The following is a 20,193-nucleotide window of genomic DNA, read 5'->3' on the forward strand; positions in this document are numbered from 1 at the left end:
AGCACACCAGGCACTCCTGTCTTCCACTGCCTCCCGCAGTTTGGTCAAACACATGCTGGTAGCTTAGAGAACACTGTCCTACCATCTCGTCCTTTGTCGTCCCCTTCTCCTTGTGCCTTCCATCTTTCCCAACATCAGGGTCTTTTCCAGGGAGTCTTCTCTTCTCATGAGGTGGCCAAAGGATTGGAGTCTCAGCTTCATGATCTGTACTTCCAGTGAGCACTCAGGGCTGATTTCCTTCAGAATGGAGAGGTTTGATCTTCTTTATGGTCCAACTCTCACTTCCATACATCACTACTGGGAAAACCATAGCTTTAACTATACGGGCCTTTGTTGGCAAAGTGATGTCTCTGTTTTTTAAGATGCTGTCTAGGTTTGTCATTGCTTTTCTCCCAAGAAGCAGACCTCTTTTAATTTCATGACTGCTGTCACCATCTGCAGGGATCATAGAGCCCAAGAAAGTAAAATCTCTCACTGCCTCCATTTCTTCCCCTTCTATTTGCCAGGAGGTGATGGGACCAGTGGCCATGATCTTCATTTTTTTGATGATGAGCTTTTTGATAAGCTTCAGCACTAGCTGAATATCCATTTATTTGCTGGATATTAATGTGATTTTTATCGGTTGTGGAGATTGTGGCACACACACATGTATGTATATATTATTTTGAGTTGTATTTTAGGTGCTTTAAAAAAATATTATGTACCACTTACTGAACAAAGAAATAAATAAATACATCCATGCTTTTTTTAAAAATTACCCAACAAGTTTCATCATTCCTCATCCCACTATCTTCTGTTCTGCAGGCTGTATGCGCCAAAATGTTCCGGCATACACAGCTGTTGTATCTGATGTGTTCAAATCCCTCAGCTGGACCTAGTCTTTTTAGAAGTCCATGTGCAGCACAGGAAATGTTCATTGGAAGCAGCCAGTATCAAGCCTTGAGAACCAGCACTATTCCCCCTCTCACCTCCTTTCATTTAGGAATTTGCAATGAATTCTCTCACTACTCATAGTAATTCAAGGAATACATTTTAACTACATGTCTTGAAAAATTTAATTGCATTGCTGCAGATTTTGTTCTGTTAAAATGAAATAGTTAAGAATAAAGTCCTACCGTATTTATACAAGCCTTGGTGCTGGATACTAATATTTCATCTGCTTCATTTGATAAGAACAAATAGAAGACAGATTCCAACTAGGAAGCTCTGTTTGGTCAGCAAAACATCTTCCAAAGGAACATCTGACGGAAAACGCACAAGACCAATAGTGTTTGCTCTTAACTTACATCAAGCAGGGATCAGCTTGACCTTAGGATGAGCACACTTTCTTCCAGGAAGGATCAGCTTGACCTTAGGATGAGCATAAATTTTCCCCCCTGCAAAGCTGTTTGGAACATTTTTTTAAAATAGAAAGTTCCAAAAATGTTCTCTCTGTTTCTGTCTCACTCTCTCACACACACAGTTAAAAAGACTTAAAGGGACTGAAGTGTGGAGTAGGATCTGCTGAGAAAATACAAAAGTAAAACTACTAAGAACTAACAGAATGTTCAGTGGACTCTGCACCAAAGTTCATTTTATCATTCAAGTCAACTTAGTCTCTACATGTCAGTGAATGTAAAACAGAGATATGAAACTGCAACACACATTTTGTAGCATTTTGTCAAGGATTCATAGTATTTCACATACGTTCCCATTGTAGGCAAGGGTGGAGTCATTTTGGAGAGAACAATGGCTTCCTTTAATTCTCTCCTTGTGAGGAGATTGTTGATGTGATATTCTGGTGCACAACTGACACTTTTAATCACAATGCTTCAGCGGCAATTAAACAAAAACCAATAACACAGAAATAATGGTGTGTTGTGTAATAACCTTCTTCATGGGTTATTTGACTTGGAAAGAATGCAGAGCTCCAAACACATAATAATAATAATAATAATAATAATAATAATAATAATAATAATAATTTTTTACTTATACCTCACCCTCCCCAGCCAAGGCCGGGCTCAGGGCGGCTAACAAGCATTAATAAAAACAAGTTGAATGATTACAACTTAAAAACAAAATTAAAATACAACATTAAAATATTGAAACATTAAAATATTAAAATGTAGCCTCATCGGAGGAGGAGAAAGGAAAAGAAAAAAGAAAGAGAGGGAGGGAGGGAATCAAATTGGCTCCAAGCCAAAGGCCAGGCGGAACAACTCTGTCTTACACGTCCTGCAGAAAGAAATCAGATCCTGCAGGGTCCTGGTCTCGTGAGGCAGAGCATTCCACCAGGCTGGAGCCAGTGTTGAAAAGGCCCTGGCTCTGGTTGAAGCTAATCTAACTTCCTTAGGGCCCAGGACCACTAGGGTGTTGTTATTTATGGACCTTGAGGCTCTCCGTGGGGCATACCGGGAGAGGCGGTCCCGTAGGTACGAGGGTCCTAGGCCGTGAAGGGCTTTAAACGTCAAAAGCAGCACCTTAAATCTGACCCTGTACTCCACAGGGAGCCAGGGCAGCTTGAAAAGCACTGGGTGAATATGCTCCCATGGCAGAGACCCCGTGAGGAGCCTCGCTGCAGCATTCTGCACCCGCTGGAGTTTCTGGGACAGCTTCAAGGGCAGCCCCGCGTAGAGCAAATTACAGTAGTCAAGCCTGGAGGTGACCGTCGCATGGATCACTGTGGCCAGGTCGGGGCGGGAAAGGTAAGGGACCAACTGCTTGATGCAGCGAAGGTGGAAAAATGTCGCCTTGGCTGTTGCTGTAACCTGTGCCTCCATGGAAAGGGAGGCATCAAGGATTAAACCCAAACTCTTAACGGAAGGCAATGAACCCAATAACGAACCCAATGCTCCATATATAATATTATGTACACATTTGAGGTGAAGATGTCTTCTGGGTGCATAAACTGAGGTAAGAAGACCCACAAACAACTGTTGGTTTAGAACTAATAAATATGGATCAGATCTTGATTGAACTATTTATGGTAGTTTATCCACAATTCTGCTTGTCTCGCTCCGTACCACTGAATCAAAGTAAACATCAATCAGATTTTCCATGGATTTTCACTCCAACTGGAGAATAGCCTTTACCAAAGGTGTCATGGATTTTGAAGAAGCACGGATTCAGGACAACGGAAAAACAAGCTAAGAGGAAGGCACATTTGGGAAATCCTCGCCGTGATCAACTTCTGCGCAAAAACCTATGTCCCCACTGTGGAAGGATGTGCGAATCCAGAATTGGCCTCCAGAGTCATTTATGGATACACCGCTAAGACTGCGTTCATGGAAAACAATCTTACTCAGTCACAAGTGATCTCCAAGAAGAAGGAGCAAAAGGAAAACTACTCAGTCCTATGCCTAGAAAGCATGGGACATGTGAAAATCCTGTTAGACCCATGCTTTCTAGGCACAGGACAAGTGAAGTATGCACAAGCCCTTACAGTACATGATTACATCCCAGCTCAGGTTCCAACACAAATTCCTGGGGCCAGTATGCTATATGTAGATAGCATTTGTTTCTGCAAAAGAGGACACACATATGCATACTCTTTGTGCCATATGCAATTTCTGCCATCTTCTGTAAGGGGGGTATCCCAAAATAAATAAGTGGACACACATGGGAAATAAAATGTATGTTAGACAGATTGTCAACTGATTAAGCTTTCCCTGAAATTGTATTTCATACTAGAAAAGCTTAGCCTATTGATTTTCTGCCTGCCACATAGCTGTTAGAGGCACAAGAGCCTAGTCTTCCCCCAGTACCAACCTTAAACCATGTAAAAAAAGAAAAATGCTGCTACCATTTGCTTTTGGATGGACCTGCTACTGCACAGCCACAGCAGTACTAAAATCCCGGGTTTCTTAATTATTTCCTCTAGGCAACAATCACTTCCCTCCTGGGGAAGATGAAGAAACAGTCTCAGAATGAGCTAGTAAGTTCTTTCAAGACAAGTCAGGCAGTCTTTATCCATTGTCTACACAGCAAAATTAGAGTCAATCATGCAGCAAGGAATATCAAATCTGAGCTTCAAAATGAGCCAGAAAGTTCCTTCTGCATTCCCTGGAGAAGGGACTTATTTGAAGCCATTCTATGTTTTTCTTTGATATGTGTGCAACTCTATAAATTTTTCCATAACATTTGTCTTTCATGGCTGTGACTTCATTCGCTGTCTAAAAACACTGAAAGGTGGGGGCAGACTCATATCTCAAAAAGCAATTTCTTTGAATAGTGTCTGCACATTTTGTTTCATAACTTTCATTCTGCAATTGTTAGAGACCTACATTAATTCTTATTTTTATTTTCAAAAACATGAAAGCTCAGAATCTGGGGCCCCTGTTGGATTCCCTGTACCTGCCTCTTGGCAACCCTGCCTGCATCCTAGCACCATGCCAAAGTAGATGTTAATTTAAACCTCTTCAGTGAAAAACATTGTGTCTAGCTAAATATTTCAAAGCTGCCACTAATGCCCTGAAAAGATTCCTTAATTGGTTCATTGCCAAGCTTTTGACAGAGGTCAGACAATGTAATTGCAGGCTGGAACTTACACTTTCTATTGTCATACTATGCTAATTCCCAAACACTTAAATGATAGCATTTTAATGGGTTATTGTGAAGTAGCTTTATCAAACCGATCAATTCTCTCAGACAGGATTGCTACCGCTCATAAGTATAAAGCTGACATCCCATGACCAAGCTTGTTGTTGGTATCCATCTGTCTTAAGAGACAATAGAGTGCACCTCCAAGGGTGAAGTCAAACCACTGCGTTAACAGCACCAAAGTGACCTCCCTGGGGTGGAAGCCTAAGGAGTGTGTGTGGAGGTCCTGGGCTGTCCAGAAAACAAGAACCCCCTCTTGGCCTCGCTGATGTGGTCCAAAGGAAAGCAAAGTAGTGAGGTAGGAGAGCTGGGGGGGTCACATCTGGCAACCAATGCACCCCTTTGGTTTCTCATAGTGTTTAAGTAATGTTAAATACTTTTGCTCACATTGGTTGTGGAATATATTGGCATAATTTCCAGCTCTTCTACCCCACTAGAGCAATATGTTTGGCACCAGCTTGGCTGCAGGAGTTGCCATAAGAAGACGTAGAAGGCGCCATCCAACTGTCTTAGGGACTCGGCTCCAGATTTGTGTAGGGTTTACACCTTAGCTTTTTCTTCTCCAGAAGATATCCTGTAAGGCAGAGAAGGTTTAGGATCAAAGTTGTCCTTGTCTTGGACATAATAATAATACCTTCCAAGGTTGATGAGCCCCGTTCGCCCTTCACTTCCCTCTAGCATGTGCAGAAATGGCGTTCTTGACTGCTGGACCCACTGATGGTCTTGTCCACACAATCTGCTGGTGCCTGCCTTCACATGCAGGGGAAGTCTCTAACTCACCGAGGGTTTGAGGCCGATCAGATATCCTCACCTGATTTAGCCAGCCAAGCTAAGGGCCAAATAAACCACATGTTTTTTCTGTCTCACAAAGAACTGCAAAAAAAGGGGGGGATGGGGGTTGACAATCATTGGACATCTCACTCCCCTGGTTCCCTGTCTCTACCACACACTCTTTGGAGCCTTGCCAGTCAATGGCAAGTAACCAAGACCGCCTCCCCCCACATGAACCAACTGGGTCCCTTCGATCATCTGAGGCTCTTCTTCAAAAGAGGTCTGGTGGGCAGCAACAGGCCTTTTATGTGGTGGCTCCCTGCTTGCAGAATGCTGTCCCCAGGGAGGCTCACCTTTCCCTGAGAGTGATGGATGAAGAGAGGTATAAAGGTAAAGGTAAAGGTACCCCTGCCCGTACGGGCCAGTCTTGACAGACTCTAGGGTTGTGCGCCCATCTCACTCAAAGAGGCCGGGGGCCAGCGCTGTCCGAAGACACTTCCGGGTCACGTGGCCAGCGTGACATTGCTGCTCTGGCGAGCCAGAGCCACACACGGAAACGCCGTTTACCTTCCCGCTAGTAAGCGGTCCCTATTTATCTACTTGCACCCGAGTGCTTTCGAACTGCTAGGTTGGCAGGCGCTGGGACCAAAAGACGGGAGCGCACCCCGCCGCAGGGATTCAAACTGCCGACCTTTCGATTGGCAAGCCCTAGGCGCTGAGGCTTTAACCCACAGCGCCACCCGCGTCCTTTGAAGAGAGGTATACAAATTGTATAAAAAATAAAATAAATCTTTAGGCATCAGGAAAAGCCATTCTTTTTCTCCCAGGTCTTTGGCTAATTAAACAATCTATGGCCTTTTACACTGTGGGTGGGGGTATTGTTTTTGTTTGTTATTATGCTATGTATTTTTGTGTTTTTATATTGCAAACCATTCTGTTATCCTCAGATGAAGGGTGGTATGGAAATATAATAAATAAATAATCAATGAATAATCAGATCTTGATTTAATTCATGGAGGTGTGACCTTAGGCAAGTCTGACTTCATCAGTGGGCACAGCTGGAGCACCACCCCGGGCTGAAGAACGTCGCTCCTGGCCACCAACACCACCTGCTCATCCAGATGCATCAGCACTCTCTTGATTTTTCAAAAGTGCTACATCCCCTCCAAACCACTCCATTCCAGAGTCTTCCTCCTGTGTTGTGCAGATCAAGCTTCATTTTGATAGCCCACATCCAGTCTGTTCTCTTCCAGGAATCAAATTCTTCCATGGATTAGATGAGAAAGACAAACACGCTGGCGGGGGGGGGGGGGGAGTGGAGAGACAGGGCATGGTTACTTGATATGCATTTGAAAACCTTCCCCTTTTCCTCCCTGCACATGTCCCAGGTCAAGAAGTGGTAACTGTGATCTTGATAAACACTTTCCCACACCATCATTCCCACAAAGTCTACTTCCGTTTCCAAATGGATACACTATGGGGCAATGCAGAATCAAACTGCAATGAACTGTTTTTGGAATGAAACCAGTTTCTCAAGAAGCACTTTTGAAGGGCAAAATATGTGATAAATCTAGATTGTGTGTGGACTATGTAGAAAAGGCAAGAATTTGGTTTCCATTTATTCTATTTATTTTTTTTAATGCTGTGCATACGCTGCTTCAGTTTCTCCATTCAAATCTAGTCCTTTACAAATTCCAGCTTCAGAATAGTGTCTCATTTCTATCCTGATAATTGCTAACACCAAATGTCCCAATGAGCCCCACCTCAGTGATCTCCTGTTAAAGAGAACAGCTTGGGGACACCAAAGACTAAGAGGTCAAGAAAGAGTTCCAAAACCTCAGGCCCAACCTACAAGGACATTCCAGGCAGACACAATGATTGACAGTATCACACGCTGCTGAAATATCTGGTAGAGAATCTCATTCCCTTATCCATCTCCAAGTGTAGATGGCCAACCAAACTAGGACCATTAGACGAGGTATCTTCAAACTTTTCACACCTCTTTTACCCCAAACTTGCATTTGGGTTTATTAATCTTTTGTCATATACAGTATTTGCATGACGATAGTGCTCCTGTTGTGATCCACCTTGTATCAGGTAATGACCCACCAGTTGAACACCATTGTGTTAGATAAAACTTAAGAGAGATCCCTTGCCTGCTTGCCCTCACAGTTCCCATCATTCCCTAAGGAGCTCAAAAAACTATTAACACTTTTTAAAAAGCAGTGGTGCACATATGCCCAGAATAAAAATGCATGCATCCTCTTAACTATGAGCATTTCCAAATTTTGCAGATGGAGCCAAAATTACCAGAGGAAAGAACAGGCTTTTCCTCTGCCCCACCCCCTTGTTCATGATCAGAGCTCTAAAGCCAAAAGAACTTTGGGCCCCCTCAGAATAAAGCAGACCTTCTTGCTCCAGACAGGGAATTGTTGAGCGCTCAGAAGGCAGGAGCTAGTTCACTGAATATGCACCAAAGCATTTGAAGTTTTAAAACCAGCATGTGCTTAAGGAAGAGTCAAGTGAAGCCCCATGGAAAAACCAGGCAGACTGTCAAATGCTAACATTGAATTTTAATGAGCGCAGAGAGCTACTGAGGGAGCAGCTTATTCCATGCCAAGTGTAAGGTATCGTGGCTGACTGGCTTAAGGGAGGCAGCAAAATAATAATAGAAATAATAGTAAAGTTTATATTTAAGGCATCGTCTTTTTGAATTACTTCTGCGACATAAAGGAACCTCCACAGAAGTGCAGAGCTGTAAATTCTCTGCTTCAGAAATATCTCAGAGATACAAGCAAAACATGGGAAACGTGAAAAGAATTCCATGGTGTAAACAAGCTAAAGTACATCTGTGTGGAAAAGAATTTCCTCAGAGCTAATACTTGACATCAATCAATGTGCCGTTATTACACCTTTGCTGCTAAGAGACGGAAGTACTTAAGCCACATTATGTAGCAATAGACGAGAACAGATGGCCATTTTCTCACAAGAGCATTTCTTGAACAGCTTTCTGTATTATGCTTAACTTTGTCACTGAAATACGCCTTGCTATACTTCAGAATTTTAGATGATGTCCAAAGACAAATAAAAACAAGGAGAGAAAAAGATTAGAATAGAAGATCTACGGTGATGCCCAAAAGGATGGGTAGAACGTTGTCATAAGGCATGTTCACACTTATGTTTGATGTACACTCCCCGTGTTTCCAGGGCTGTATTTTTAAGCTGTGCTCACACAATGCTCTCAATAAAGCATATAATCAACAAGCGGCTAGCAGGGAAATTCAGGAAAGCGGTGAGTGAGCAGTTCAGCGTTTCTTTACATTTCCCCCCAACAGTGCAACACAGAACTTATCCCTCGGGTCTTGGGCATGGCTCCTCATTATGAGACCTTGCCCCATCACCAGCGAAATGAAGATACACTGCATTTTGGCACCTGCACTCAAGTCACTCCTGTGCACCTTAATTCACTCCTGCCTTTTGCATACAGCAACATATTAGAAAGAAGGCTGGGACTTGGTTAATAAAATTTAAATTAAATAATTTTGGGTTTTTAAAAATTAATTAAACTATTGATTATATCTGCATATGGATAAATCCAGTATTTCTGAACCAAGAAATATAGTTGTTTGTTTGTGGGGGGAGCTGTAGTCATGCTTAGAGTGGGCCCACTGAAATCTAAGTCTAGATTCAAACATTTGTTTTTAGATGACACACACAACTACCATAGAAGCCTCATCTTAGAAGAGGGGCCATTCCTCGTGTGTGGGACAAAGAAATAAAATGTCTCTTAAGGCAGGGCCTGCCATCTGCAGTATTTATGAATACTTGTATTTTTTTATTTTTAAAAAATGCTGCTCAATTAATTGGCCCATTTCTTAGTCAATGTGGTTTTTATTTATTATTCTCATTGATAAACTGACTAATCATTACAGCTGTAATTATTTCCAAGCTGGATTGGTTGTATTGGTAAGAAATAAATATGTCAGAACTAGACAATTGTTGTCATAGAGATATGGGGGTGGTCGGTTGTTTAGCTAGATCTTCAGGTGCTATGAGGAAGAGATGCAAAGCAAGCAGAGTGTTTCATAATGTAATACCAGGCAGTCAAACTGTGGCTTAGTTCCTTGTGATCCCACTGTTTGTCTGCAGCCAAAATTCTAAGCCGCACTAGTAGGAAATCTCAAACATTTATGTGACAAAAGGAATAACAATGATGTTTCTATAGCACATTCTGAGAGTTCAAATCACAGAAACCTCTTAACAACGTTATGGCTGTATTTTCATCCCCGTATTGAAGGGAGGGAAAGACTAGGTCCATGAACCAGATGTGAGAAACTGAAAGGAAGGAGCTCTCAGAAACCATTTTTTTCTCAATCATCACTTTCCACCCTTAATATGTACAAAAAAGCAATATATATGCAACTTGCACAAAAGCATTTTTGTTAAGATATCATTTCAGCAAACCTAACCACTGATGTGACTGAATAGAAAGTGGCATGTTTAAAATCCCTTCATCTCCTCTGTGGTTACCAGAACTTATCTCATCTACTATTAATCCTGAATTGTCCAAATGTCCTGTCACTGTTCAATCACTGCATGAATCCAAACAAGCAGCAGCCGGCTCTCTTTTGGGTGAATATCACAGCTTCCCAAAGAGGTGGTGCTCATGTCTGAGGCAAGTAAAGAAAAAAAAAACCTCATAGCAATTTCACAGATCAAATACAAGTAACCAACAGGCCAGCAGCTGTGCTGGAGCATTTACCTTCAAAATTGGCTGCTGTATTCTGCAGAACAGAGGAAGAAGAAGGAAACCCCCAAAAGAGACAGCTCACAGCTGTTTATGTCGAGCCTATCTGGTTCAAGCAGCTAAAATTATACCCCTTGCATCTGCCAGGAACCTGAGAGGATGCTGACCCAAGCAAAAGCTGGCCTTGTTGCAATGAACTGAATGGCAAAGCAACGGATGCCCACTTTGACAAGATTTTCAGCGAAGTTATATCCTGCAGCGATTATTTTGAGATAGAAAATAATGTGGTCTTGCAGATCGCAATTCCCAAAGTCCTTTGGAGGACTCTCTCCCATAATATTTCAGTGGCGTTCAGTAGCAGATTGCCATCTCACCAATTTTAAAGTAGGTTTACAGGCTGTCTCCTGACCAAGACCCAATTCACCCTCAATATTGTCAATAGGAAGAAAAGGAAGGAAGGCTCTGGAAAGGTCCAGGCAGCAGAGGCAGCCATGCGCCTTTGTTTGAGATTTCTTGCACTCTAACTCAAGCAGGTACGGGATGAATTATGCAAATATTGTGTTATGTTTTCTTTGCACACTCTTAACATGCTTAGAGAGAAGAGCAAAGTCCTTTTTTGAGTAGTGAAGTACAGTGGTACCTCAGGTTACAAACACCTTGGGTTACAAACACCTTGGGTTACAGACTCCGCTAACCCAGAAATAGTAACTCGGGTTAAAAACTTTGCTTCAGGATGAGAACAGAAATTGTGCACTGGCGGCGCGGTGGCAGCGGGAGTCCCCATTAGCTAAAGTGGTACTTCAGGTTAAGAACGGACCTCCGGAACAAATTAAGTTCGTAACTAGAGGTACCACTGTATGTTGTGACGGGCAGCTGAGCTAGACCTGATTCTCTTGATGTAGTGACTTGGAATTCCACCAGAGTCTCTTTGACTGGCCACCAAGCCAGAGATGGGTGGAGCAGCGCTTTGGGAAGGAAAATAAAATGAGCTGTTCAGAGAGTTGGAGAGTGAGAGAGAGCTGGTTCTGATCTGTGTGTAACATCCACTCAGTTTAGATAGAAAGACAGTGTTGAGTGTCTTGGGAGAGTATGCAGACAGGAAGGCTGAGTTGGAGCAAGGCGAAGTAGAAGCTGTGAGCAGTGAGAAGTGGCGTAGCGTGGGTTGCTGATGTCCGGGGTGGGCAAGCCCCCGACACTGCCAGAATGCCCCGCCACCAGAGCCAAGTGGGTCCACATTGCACCACCTGCCCGCGGGCGAGCCCATCTGGCTGATGCGACCCTTGACAGGCAATCCCCCTGACACCCACAAAGAGTTATGCTAGACCAGGCTGCACTGGGGTCACCCCTTGCCCGCCTCCCTCCATCCACACCCACTCACTGTGGGCCTGAGTTGCTCAGCTGCCTTTGCCAGGGCAGTGCAGGGATCCCCTCTGGTGGCCAGAGCGATGAGCTCACAATATATCATAGGAAGAAACCTGGTAACAGAAAGTATATTGGAACTCTCAGACCTAAGTTGTTGCCTGCTTAGTGAGATGGAGAACCTGTGCCTCTCCAGGTGCTGTTAGACTCGGCTGGAAAACTCTTCTCCAAAATGTAGAGAAGTCTGGATTTCACAGAATAGGTATGTTGCCGTGACACCCCCATCCCCAGCAAGGCCTGAGCCAAAAAGGGGAATGTTCTGGAATTTAAACATTGACCACAACCTTTATTGATTCCAGATGTAGGTTGGACTTGGCTTAGGCACTGGGTGTATATCCCTCACAGCCACCCTGATGGAGGGCTGTGGTGTGACAGGGTGAAGCCCAGGATTAATGGGTCATTCACAAGTCACAGGTCTACACGTATGACCCTCCCAAACAGCTGAAGGAAGCTCTATGGCCCATCTGCCACACACCTTGTCTTTTAGACAGAGGCTTCCTACTAGACCCCTCTAACAGGGTACCCTGTTATCACATGGTTCTGGGGTGGGGGTGATGCACCACTTCATCCCCTGCATGTTGTTAGACTGGAAGGATGCCAACGTCTTATCTGCCAGAGTTGTGACTATTGCTGTGGGGAAGGCAAAACCTCCAAATGGGGCCAATCTGTTTGGAGGAAAAACTCCTTCCTGGCTCTGAAAATGGCAACCATTATTGAACCACAGAAAAGCCCATGAACGCAGTGCCCTAAAAGGGAAAAGGTTAGTTTACATAATCCCACTGTGTGGGATAGGGAGGGTTGTCTTTGGCTGACAGCAGTTCATAGGGTCGGCTGCAGCCAGCCTTTATTGGGTCCCACGCTGCTCCCACTTGGGCCAGCTGAATTGGCCAGGATTCAAATAAGTCGATAGTGGGGAATTTCCCACAACTGGCCACCTCACCCTGGCAATGCTTCCAAGGAGGAGGAGCCCAGCACAACAGGTCGCAACAGCCAGCCACCCTGTGACCAGGTAAGCAGCCATTTCTGTTTGCACATTGTATCAGAAAATGCAAATCCTGTAGATTCACCTTTAAATGTGAACCGAATCAAATTTCTCCCTCGTCTCTAAATGTAAGTTGGACGGTGGGGCTTTGGCACCATACAAGACAAGACAACCATGTTGCTCAACTTTCTTTTGGGGCAGGGGTGTCAAGGTGTTCACTGAACATGTTTCCCAGGAACATTGGGAAGGACCCTCAGAATCTTCCCTTTTAAGGAGGCTTTTGGTTTCTAAATGGTTGTCTTATCTGCACAATAAAATCACTGGATTTACAATGAAGGTTGAATAAGGAGAGTAGGGAGAGATGTGCGCTATTTAGCAGAGCTATGGAGTCTACATAAGAAAGTCTGAAAAGGGCAGGATCTAAGCCTCGGGCCAAATCTAAGTGAGCGGTTGCAACTTGTGATGCCTCGTTTTCTAGACCCCTCTTTGGCCTTTCCATTCCTGTCAAAGATTGTCTAGGTAAGAAGGAGTCTGATCTCTCTCATTCTACCGTTTCCCGTCCTTGCCTTTGTGTATTTATATTTGTCATCAACCTTTCTATCCTGTTTTTCCTTTAACAAAAATCCAGCAAATCCAATCAAAGTGTTTCAGTCATCTTCAAACAGTGAACATTTACTGCAGTTGATATCAGCTCACGTCAAAGAAAATTAAAATCTGCTGATTAGCTGGGGGAAAAGTGAAACAGAACACATAGAAGATCTTTTAGTTTTTCTTTTGAATTTGTAATCTTTTACAGCAAATGGAGAAAGGAAACCAAATTTCACAGTGACCCCATACAAAATTAGATCTTCAGCAGCAAATGTGTCCAGGTTACTGAACATCTGCAGAGTAGGAGGAGGACAGTTTGAAGGAGTGAAACAGGCGTTATGGAGGGTTTTTAAAAATCACAACTGCGTCTACTCACTTTATCTTTTTTTTCTGTGTTCAACATAAAACACACACATAAGAAAAAACCAGCTAAATCTTTAAAACAAACTAAACATTGCACAATTCAATCAGTTAAATAAATTGATCTCTCGATCTCTCTCTCTCTATATATATGTGTGTGTCTTTGTGTAGCCTGTGTTGGTGCCAGGTGAAACTATTTGGCAAAGGATTTGATGATCCTGCACCCCAATCCCGTTTTGCTTTTCTTGGTTTTTGTGTCAAGTTAGGAGAGGAGTGCAAGAAGGGAACTATTGAAGCACGCATGCATGTCCATGCACATACCGCCTGGCATTCCTTTTCTACACAGAGCGAAAGCGGCAGTCCAGGACCATGCTTGCTGCTAAATGGCTAATCCCACTCTCAAAGGTCTTACAAGACAGGAAATAACAATCTAAAAAGTCATGTACTACCTGTTTGTCTGGCATGCTACCTGTTTGTCTGGCATGCATTAAGCAACTACAGTTTGAAGACTATGTCTTTCCTTGAACTGCACAAACCTCTGCCTAAATTTATTATGCATATATTACATTAATAGTGTATAGTAAATGTTAAAATAAATACTAGAGTTCTGAGTCAGCAATTAGTGTTAGCCAGGGACACAGAAGGGAATGAAGAATCAAGCTGTTCCAGCACAAGTCCTTAGACATGGCAAGAATTTCAATGAGAGCATTGAAAATAATGTATGAAACATCACCAACCAGCTACTAACTTTAAAAAAACCTTTCAAATACATTATCTCAGTCATCTTTATAATACTTCTGCCCCCACTGTAAAGGGGAAGGGAAGCTGAGGCTAAGAAAGGAGTTTGCATAAGACTGTGCAGCAAGTGTGTATTTGATGAAAGATTTGAACCAGGGACTTTGTTCCTCCTGCTTTGCTGCTGTGCTGCACCAGCTGGCCTCCTTAAATTGCTCTACTTTTGACAATCAGGTTCTGCCAGGCAAAATAAAATGTAAGAGCCTGACATCTAGGAATGGAGACCCTGTGGCTCTCCAGATGTTGCTGTGGCTAATGGTCAGAGGTGGTGGGAGTTCAACAACATCAGGTGGGAAGTGAGACTTTGCACTGGCCATCAGGCAATGGCTTTCCCCACTTGTCTTCCCCCCGCCCCAGCCCCAGGAACCTTCAGAAAGGCGTTGCTGCCACTGGCATTATGATGTCTTTGATGAACTGAAGAGAGTGGGAAATTATGAGTCATGCGGGTGGGGAGACTGTGTATGAATTCACCAGTACTTATAGATTATTTTTATTGCTATTTTGTTGATGTTGTTAATGTGGTTTTATAGATTATGAATCCTGTAAAATGATTTTTTTTGTAATTGTGCTGTTTATCTTATTTTTGTGATTGTTTTGTTAATAGTGGTTTATAGAATTTAATTGTTTAACTGATAATCTGTAATTGTTTACTGATGATTTGTTATTTATTCTATATGCTTAAAGTTGTAATTGTGGTGTTCTATTATGTTATTGTTATTTATTTTATGCAAACTGCTTTGTGGTTTTTGTGAATGAAAAGCAGCATAGAAATATATCTATGAGCTTTCTTGAAAGATTGCTAAGAACCCGACTAGAGATATTTCCAAGACCGGCTGTCAGAGATCCTATCTTGGAGATACTTTACCTACTGAGCCACGAGCCAAACTTTTAAACTGCAGGACCAGGCATTGGACTCCCCAAACCATATAAATAAGAGACCAATACGACTGGTTTTGGGTCAAAACAGGCCACAACTTTATTGAATACAGATGGAAGAGGTTTGGCTTGGGCATAAAGGTAAAGGTAAAGGTACCCCTGCCCATACGGGCCAGTCTTGACAGACTCTAGGGTTGTGCGCCCATCTCACTCAAAGAGGCCAAGGGCCAGCGCTGTCCGCAGACACTTCTGGGTCACGTGGCCAGCGTGACATCACTGCTCTGGCGAGCCAGAGCCGCACACGGAAATGCCGTTTACCTTCCCGCTAGTAAGCGGTCCCTATTTATCTACTTGCACCCGAAAGTGCTTTCGAACTGCTAGGTTGGCAGGCACTGGGACCGAACAACAGGAGCGCACCCCGCCGCGGGGATTCGAACCGCCGACCTTTCGATCGGCAAGCCCTAGGCGCTGAGGCTTTAGCCCACAGCGCCACCCGCATCCCGCGGCTTGGGCATGGGACAATCTAAATATTTCCAGCCCGCCCACCAGAAGTGACACGGGGTCAATCCAGGCAGTGGTTCCTAAGACTTACATCAAATAGGATGACCCCTGCAGGTACGGCCATCTGGGGGAGTGCCTTCGACCCTGGCCCCCCTGGGCACGCGGACATGACCATTCCCCCCAGATCCCTTTAATGGGATACCCCAGCGTTTGGAGGGACTGGCAGAGACTGCAACCTCCCCTCCATACAAAACAAAGGATTGCCCCAATGCCCAACCAGTTGTGACAATTGCTATGAGATAGGCAGAACCACTGGGTCAGAGCCAATTAGCCTGGTGGGCAAATTCCTATCCGACCCCATAAAGAACGGCGACCACCGGAGCCACAGCAAAGTCATTGACTATCAGAGTAAACCATGTGGGGGTGAGCGGGGAAGCCCGGCGCAGGAACAAACAGGCTGCGCCCCAGGTGCTGGCTGCTTAAATGGGCAAGGGAAGCCCTCCATCAGCTCCACCCCCTGACACAGCCCAAGTCCCAGCCTGCAGCCCCTTTTGCCAAAGCAGGGTGCAGGCTAGGATCCAGTTCCTGATAGGCGGAGGGGGTTCATGCCCCCTCAGCCTAACAGGAAGGGCACTGCAGTTTGAATTCCCTCACCGGGGCCCCAGTGAAGCTTCCTCCATCCCGCAATGCCGCCTCACCCAAAAAGGGCTGAGTGGACTTCTCATAGCAAAGGTTTTCAGCTTCTGCCTTCATCAGTTGCTCTGATAAAAGTGGTGCTGTTTCTAAGGTGAGAGTTAGAGAACTTTGAAGATGGATTGCTCAAAATACCTTCATTCATAGAAGCTAAGTGATGATAGTGCTGTCCTCTAGGTTGAGACCATGAGGTCTTAGTGTATCTAGTGTTTCCATCCATAAGTTATCCCTTTCTGCTAATGTAATATTGTTATATTATACACACACCTTTCATAATACTTTCATAGTACAGTACAATTAAAAGAGAGAGAGAGAAAAGAGGACTACAAAGTCCTTTTTCTCAGGTAAATATTAACTTGTCCAACACAGAGAGAGGTGAACCCTCCCATCTCTCACCTGGGAGCTTCCCTTTCTTCTCCCATCCTCCCACCCTGGGAGATCTTCCCTTCCCTGCCTGTCATGCAGAGTCCTTCATCAAATAATATTGTTGGATCTGTTGGCATCTCTATAACAACTATTTATAAATCCAGCAGGCTGTGGTTCTCAAAACAGTTTGTGATTTTGACAAAAAAGTGAAGCAGTCAAAACAAGTTTACCAATCTGTTGCTAAACTTCTTTGGGTTGCTCCACTTTGTCAAAATCACCAATTTGTTTTTTCCTGAACATGGGCATAGGTCAGCTGTAATTTTACAACTGGATAAAATATCCTTCTGGATATTTGCATTCAGTGATATGGACCAGCAGGTCCTGTCTGATGTATCCTGTTACTGAGGGTCCAGGCATTGTGATCCCCAGTCCCCAACCCGCAGTGAAATAAAGGACCACATAGACTGGTTTGGATCAAAACAGGCCACAACTTTATTGAATATAGATGAAAGAGGTTTGCTAATCTGGGATGCAGGCTAGGATCTAGCATGGGACTCCGATGATGCGATTCCCTCGTTGGGGCCATGGAAAAGCCTCTGCCGTCCCACAACACTGCCGCACCACAAAGGGTACGCGGACTTGTTAAAGGCACCCTCATATATTTATTGAGGGTAAATATTCCAATGAATTCACCAATATCTTCAGCCTCATCTCTTAGCGATCAGCAGCTTTGGGGGTGGATAATTTTGAGCAGAGAAGTTATGGATGAAAGGGAACCTTAGCCCCTTTCCTGTCAACCACATCTTCTCCAAAGTGGCTCATGCCAAAGCAGGTTTTCCCTCGGAAAGAAAGCCCTCAGGCTTTTCTTACGTTCTTATTTATGTATTGCACAATTCTCAGCCCTACTGGAAATCTTGGGACATGCATGTTTAAAAACATCTTTGGATTGCCATCTTCACTACTTCATTGCAGATAAAAATTCTCTTTTCTGCTTCTAAGTCTGAAGCCAACTAAAGTAAATATTTCACATGCAGCTACTCTCTGAAGTGGCATCATTTTTCAGCCATTTCATCATTAAAGGCTGAAGGGAAAATCTGAGAGGAGAGAGATGAACCTGACAGATAAAGATTGCACTCAACTGCCAAATTACAGCAACAAGCAAAACTCAAAAGTGGTGGACTGGCAGCCAAGGCTTATTCCTTTATTTGCTGAATAGATTCCATACGTTCCAGTGCAAAAGTATTTAAGCTTTATATCTCTTTCAACCCTTCGAAAAGGACCCTCAGTGCATTTATTTCAATTATAATTGAGAACGGAAAGCTATAATTTACACCTGTTCTTTGCTTCATTGCAATTTGAGGGTTGAAAACCTCAAAGCTTCCAAGGTTACCTGGAGCTTGTGCCAGATTTATGCCTTTTAGTCCAAGTGTCAGAAAGGTAAATACAAGCAAGCAGTCACTTACCACCATGCAGGTTAAACCACTTGGAAAAATAATAATCTGTACCATTCTGACAATAATTTGACTGCTCTTCTACATTTAGAAGCTTGTTCAGGACAACAGTAATATTTTACATAGAAGGAGTTCCTGAACATGGATGTCACATAGAGGAGGGAGAAAGGTTGTTTTCTGCTGCTCCAGAGAAGCGGACACGGAGCAATGGATCCAAACTACAAGAAAGAAGATTCCACCTAAACATTAGGAAGAACTTCCTGACAGTAAGAGCTGTTCGACAGTGGAATTTGCTGCCAAGGAGTGTGGTGGAGTCTCCTTCTTTGGAGGTCTTTAAGCAGAGGCTTGACAACCATATGTCAGGAGTGCTCTGATGGTGTTTCCTGCTTGGCAGGGGGTTGGACTCGATGGCCCTTGTGGTCTCTTCCAACTCTATGATTCTATGATTCTATGATTCTATGATTCTATGATTCTATGATTCTATGAGTTCTGCAGCATCTTAAAAACTAATATGTTTATTGTAATATAAGCTTTTGCGCACAAAAGTCCACATTGTCATATGCATGTAGTGTACTCTCAGATGGCAGGTGTGTGTGGACACCCACCCACAACAATACAGAGAGGGCAAGAAGATTGTAAACAATGAAGCCAAAAGGCCATGAAATGTATGGAAAGATGAAATATATAGGATGAAATCTGGGTCACCCACAAACAAGCTTCCAAATATCTAAGCCCAAAAGCAAAATATTATCTTTGACACTTCAGTCAAGCAAACAGCATGCAAGTGTCAGCACACAGAACTATGTGAAGATTCAGCCAACTGAAGAATCCCTTGTACAGTGGTGCCCTGCAAGACGAAGGCCTTGCAAGACGGAAAACCCACTAGACGAAAGGGTTTTCCGTTTTTCAATGCGCTTCGCAGGACAAATTTCCCTATGGGCTTGCTTCGCAAGACGAAAATGTCTTGCGAGTCTTGAGATTTTTTTCCGCTCCCCACCCCCTTTTTCTAAGCCGCTAAACCGCTAATAGCGCTAAGCCTTTAATAGCTGCTAATAGCCGCTAAACCGCTAAAAGCGCTAATCCGCTAAGCCGCTAATAGGGTTGCTTCACAAGACGAAAAAACCGCTAGACAAAGAGACTCGCAGAATGAATTAATTTCGTCTTGCGAGGCACCACTGTATTGTCAAAAATGTGTTTTTATGTAAAATATTATCTGCTGATTTGAGAAAGCTGACTTAATTCAGCCTTTTTTTAAAATCCAAACCAACCACAGAACTATCACTGTAGGAAAAACCCCACCAAGAATTCAAATGGCATTTACTATGGCTTGGAGTCTGACTAGGGCTCTGCAAACAGACAGGATCCTTCCATTAATGACTAGAACCAAGATGCAGTGGGAAATCGTACCAAAAGTAGGGGGGGTGTCCTTCCCCTTGTAGCTGCCAGCACTGCATCCCATTCATCTTCGGGAGGGTCCCCAATCCTCCAGAGCACCTCTAATACCCTTGTAGAGCCCAGTTAGCAAGCTGAGACCTCAAGGCCACTTGACCACTGCTCTTGAATGGACAGCTACAGGCAAAAGAGATATGGATATATTTCCAGTACATTCCCCCCTCCCCCAAAAAGGGACAATGACACAGATACATTGTGGTTGTGTCTGTGATAATGTGTTTGTGTAGACTCTCCACTTAGTAGGCTGAGGTCAGTTATGTAAGCAGAGTAGCAGAGGATGTGAGCATAGGTGCAGGCTGTGCTTTGCTGACCTGAAGGTCTTGAGATCTGCCTTAGGTCATGACATTCACCTGGGTCCCACGTTATGACACCCAGGTATCACTGGGAATGGCCATAAGTGTTATGCTGGGTAGCTGGGGTTCAGTTAATGAAGAGGATTATGTTACAGTGTTGGGGTTAGCCAAACTAAATTGCTTTGTACTAATATCACTGGGGGCAACCTTCAAGAATTACTTGGCTTGCTCTGTGGGCAAACATGAACACTTCCTCTAGTTTTAGTTCATAAGCTAAGCTCTACCTTAAGTTTCCTCTAGATTCCAGAAATCTTTTGA

General features: G+C 43.7%; 2 long non-coding RNA genes across 3 annotated transcripts in view; one reads left to right on the forward strand and one right to left on the reverse strand.

Moving 5' to 3' along the window:
- Nucleotides 1–6,342: 6,342 nt before the first annotated feature.
- On the reverse strand, nucleotides 6,343–11,528 carry LOC310676099. The gene is made up of 2 exons (XR_014510410.1): nucleotides 11,478–11,528; nucleotides 6,343–6,647 (listed from the first exon to the last, which is right to left on the reverse strand). It is a non-coding gene; the product is annotated as an uncharacterized lncRNA (long non-coding RNA).
- A 90-nt stretch (nucleotides 11,529–11,618) lies between these two features.
- The window catches only part of LOC310675401, a 32,629-nt gene continuing 24,054 nt past the window's right edge, over nucleotides 11,619–20,193 (forward strand). For both annotated transcript variants that reach the window (XR_014510109.1, XR_014510110.1), the window contains exon 1: nucleotides 11,619–11,720. This is a non-coding gene — a long non-coding RNA (uncharacterized lncRNA). The remainder of the gene's footprint in view (nucleotides 11,721–20,193) is intronic.

The sequence above is a fragment of the Podarcis tiliguerta genome (assembly GCF_965153285.1).
Source record: "Podarcis tiliguerta genome assembly, chromosome: 4".
NCBI classification, from domain to species: Eukaryota; Metazoa; Chordata; class Lepidosauria; order Squamata; family Lacertidae; genus Podarcis; species Podarcis tiliguerta.